Source organism: Myotis yumanensis, unplaced genomic scaffold (genome assembly GCF_028538775.1).
Source record: "Myotis yumanensis isolate MYYU_CA2020_CCGP unplaced genomic scaffold, mMyoYum1.0.hap1 SCAF_1, whole genome shotgun sequence".
NCBI classification, from domain to species: domain Eukaryota; kingdom Metazoa; phylum Chordata; class Mammalia; order Chiroptera; family Vespertilionidae; genus Myotis; species Myotis yumanensis.
The window spans coordinates 83,215,565-83,220,133 of record NW_027223752.1 but is presented as its reverse complement, the minus strand read 5'-3'; positions in this window follow the sequence as shown (position 1 = coordinate 83,220,133).

Sequence of the window (4,569 nt, the reverse complement as noted above, 5' to 3'; positions counted from 1 at the left end):
GATCCTGCCTCTCATCTCTTCTTCACTGCCCGCCAGCCATAGGGACTGGGACACAGGGGTGGGACACAGGGGTGAGGGGAGGAGGGGGCAGCTTCACAGGCCGGACCAAGGAGGCCTCCCCGGGGAGCCTGTGAGGCTCTGAGCATCCCCAAGGAGCTCCCCTCACCTCTCCTCCCAGCCCTCTCCCTGGCTCAGAGACACTCACAATTAAGGAGATTTGGGGAAACCTTAAGACTCGCCTAGAGCAGTGGTCGGCAAACTCATTAGTCAACAGAGCCAAATATCAACAGTACAAAGATTGAAATTTCTTTTGAGAGCCAAATTTTTAAACTTAAACTATATAGGTAGGTACATTGTTATTAACTCAATTAGGGTACTCCTAAGCTGGCCTTTGCTAAAAACGTCCTCAATCTGATTGAGGTCGACCCCTTCCAACTCTCCCATCCACACTCGTCTTGTATACTTGTTTCATCTATCTCCTTTCCAAAAACCAACTTCTGCGCATGGGTCACGAAGTTTCAATCACACTGTACGTGCTCGCCCGCACGTGGTATTTTGTGGAAGAGCCACACTCAAGGCGCCAAAGAGCCGCATGTGGCTTGCGAGCCGTGGTTTGCTGACCACTGGCCTAGAGCATGTGAACCATCTGCTATGGACACACGCTCCAGCTCTGATCAACGCTACCTCGCCACCACCAATGGCAGTGCCAGGACTGGGCCGTGGGGAGGAGGTTCAGTGTGTACCCTCTGAGGTGTGTCACTTGGGCAGATAGGGTAATGACCCCCAAACCACAGACAAGGCAGGTCTCTGAGAGGGCACAGGACCTGCAGCTGTAGCCCACTACCCTTCTAGACACAGCCTCCACTGCCTCCAACCAACCCCAGAGGCCAGTGCCCCTCTCCCCGCCTCCCCAGGACAACTGTACGCTCAGCCCACCTTCAGCTCCTCCTTATCTCCCAGGGCCTGGCACCCTCTGTCCTTTCTTCTCCCTCATTTCTTCCCACTATCACTTCTGTTCAAAAGACTCTCCTCATCTGGACTTGCTAGAAATGGGGGATCTTTGGCCCATTTATTGCAGGCCATCTGCAGGGGGGGCAGGTAGATGAGGGACTGGGGAAAGTCATGTTGTAGCAGGACTCTGGGGAAGAGGAGGAGGGGATGAGTGAATGGAGGGCTGGGAGGAAGAAGCAAGCCCCACTACAACTAAGCCCCCCTGGAGTCACTGACACACCTGGGCTGCTTAGCAAAGGCCTGGGATGGGCCATGGGGGGCAGGGGCTCAGGGGGCAATGGGACTGTCAGTCTCCTGCTGAGACTCCTGAAGCGTTGCTTCGACCCTAGAGGGAGTCTCCCCAACCCCACCACACACAGCCACTCCCAACCAACCTCCTGCTCCTTCCTAACCTCTGAGCTTTGAAGACAACAGTCAGAGGGAGGTCAAGGGCCCATCCCAGGAAGGAGGGATGCCAGTGTCTGATTACAGGAGGGGAAGGGAGAGGGGAGAAAGGGAAAAAGGAAAGACCTGAGGAGGTGACGTGGAGAGAGCGGGAACTGGGGGTCAGGAGGACCAGGAAAACCAACAAAAAGAAAAGATGCTGGAGGTGAGGAGAAACGATCCACAGGCCTCCCACCTTTCTCCCGGCACCTTACTCCATTCTCCCACCCTAAGACACTCCTCTTCCTAGGAAGGACTTGGAGAGCAATGAGGAGGTCGGTAGAGAAAAGAGAGGGTCACCCAGAGAATCTAAGCTCCCACAGCAGAAGACAGAGCAGGAGCTGGATGCTGAGAGAATGGCAGCGACAGTGGGTGTGAGAGGGAACTGGCAGCTGAGCCACAGGAGGGGAGGGTGCTGAGAGGGGATGGGAGAGGAGGAGGGAGGGTGAGCCTTGGATAGAGGAGCAGGGAGAGCTAAGGGGGTGATCCCGGACAAAGGAAAGAATCCTGGGTCACCTTCAGATGCAAAGAAAATCAGGAAAGATGAGGAGAACAGTGAGATTGGAGAGAGGTCATCGAAGACGCTGGAGGAAGACGTGGAGGCAGAGATGACAGACAGAGGGCAAGCAGAGGTCAGGCTTAGAGAAGGCAGAATCTCATGAAATGTACGCATGTCGGACCCCAAGAAGGGCAGAAACATGGCAGAGGCCAGATCTGACTCTGAGAAAGGGAACAGGCAGAGGGAAAGGATGGTCAAACACAGAGGCAGACAGACACAAGGAGCCAGGCAGAGACCCTACCTGGTGCCGAGGAGACTGGCCCTACCTCCTCATCCCCGACCTGTGGCAGGAGTCTCCATCCCGTGCCCCGCACTCCAGGGCTTCCAGCAGAATGAGGAGCTGCTTTGGGAAGCAGCTGAGGGAGGATGGAGAGCAGGTTTGGATGTGAGAGCCAGGGGGTGGAAGGGGCCTAAGAAAGGAAGAGGGCAAACCAGACCATAGAGGGGCAGAGCCCTGGAACCAAGTTAGCCCCTTCCCTCCCCCTCCTTCCATAGGAGACAGTGAGAACTGCTTGCACCACCCCCCCCCCCCCCCCCACCCCGTTCTCCACCTACATCGAGTCTGGCCTGCTCAGAACACAGGGTTTCCCGAGGACAAAGCCTTGTCTTTGTCACCTGGACCTGACCCAGCCTGACCTGCTGTTCTCAGCCCCTTATCATGTCCCCAGGGACTTGGGAACCAGGCAGTGACGCACTGAGCCAAGGGCTAACCCCCCAGCTTGCACAGTGGAGCCTCAAGTGACCTAGAGGGAGGGACAGGTGGCCTGAATCCCCTGGGGGTAACGATTTGACGTATGCACCTGCAGGAGATGGGCATGTGGCGTTGACTTACAGGACACTGGATATAGGATATAAGTCCTCTGGAGACAGCTGTATATTCCTGAGTCCGATAATGGGGCAGTGGAGGGTCCTAGGGAGTTGGGGACCTTGGGAGAGAAGCCACATATTTAATGGAAAGCTGTCCTACCCGGAGAAGGTGACCCCTGTGTGTCCTACCCACCTCCGCACTTGAGCTATATTGAGAGGTGACAGTAGATGGGCTGGGAGAATATTCCTGGGTGTGAGAGTGTGGGGAAGCCAGAGCAGGGGAGGCTGGCTTTGTTTTCTGAACACAATGTCCACTTAGTCATGACAGGCACGGCTGCAGAAGACCTGACACCTACTGCCTCTGAGGGGTGGCCTCTGTGGAGGTTGGGGAGGGGGGCCTTGAGGGTCTGGAGCACTTGGGGACACTGTGAAGGAAGGCATGTGAGTATGAGCCTCAAGAGGGTTGAAAGGGGCACCAGAGTTCTACCTGGGAGGGGGTGGCAGACTGCAGAACTCCACCCCACCCCCACCCCAGGCAACGCAGAGCCCAGGGCCCAACTGGTGCAAATCCCCAGGCCTGCCAGGCCCCAGCCAGCCTGGGCAGCACCTGTACTCTCTGGCAGTCCAGAGAGGCGGAAGGGAGCAGCCCCCCACCCCATCCCCTCTTCCCTCAGGCCCCAGGGATTAATGCCTCCTGACTCTCCTCATCCCCTCGCTGCCCCCCACCAGGAGCAGAGGGTGGCAGTGGGAGGGTAAGAGCTTGTGTGTGCAAATGTGGGTGTACAAATGTGTGTCTCAGTGTGTACAACGGCAAGTAAGAAAACTTGCAAGCTTCAGTTTATAAGTGTGAAAATTCTGCATGTGTGTGGCTAAGAATGGGTGTGGTAGTCAAGTCCACGTGTAAGGTCATTGGTAAGTCTGCATACAGATCTGGTGCCTGAGGGAACCCCCTTCCTCTGTTTGAGAGGCTGGACAGTGGGCGCTGTATCAGGAGCATCAGAGGAGGGCGGAGGCCTGCAGATGTGTCCTCAGGGCAGCACGGCCTTAAGTGCCCGGGAGGACACCTGTGTAAAAACTTGGGTAACAGAAGGAAACAGGACACAGCCTTCATGCTGAGAGGGCAGCACAGAGGTCATGGAGCCAAGCAGTAGACCCCATCCTGGGCATCCTGGCTCCAGCTCCCAGGCCCTAGCTCTGTAGGACTCCAGGGCAGAGGTGGTGGTGCGAGAGGGTGAGAAAGATGAGGGGAGCTGTGGCTGGGAGGCAGGGGACAAGCATCTGGGCTACAAGAGAAGGTGACCCTCACCCAGTGTGCTCAACTCACCCTTCAGGTTAAAAATAACCAAGGTAAGGGCCTGGTGGGGCGGGGGAGGTGGTGTGAGAAGGTCGTGTCTTCCCACTATCTGCCCATCAGCCCTTTGGAGAGGAGGAATGTGCCCAAGGACTAAAAAAAGGCCCTGGAGCCAGAGGAGCTGGGGTAGCAGACCTTTCATGGGCAAATCTGGAGGCCCGGCTGTCCTTCTGTCACCTCCAGAGCCAAAGGATCAAGGGAGGAGGAGCCAGCAGAGGAGGGAGGTGGGAGGGAGGGTCCCTCCGGAAGGACTCCAAATTTAGGAAGGGGGTGGGGGCAGCGGGATATAAAAAGAGCGAGCTGCCAGGACAGACAGACACTCCTTTGAACCAGGTAAGAGGGGGTTGGGTGGGGGCTCTGTGGTTCACCTCCAGAGCTCCCACCTGAGAGACTCTGCCTTCACTGGGGAACGGGGTGC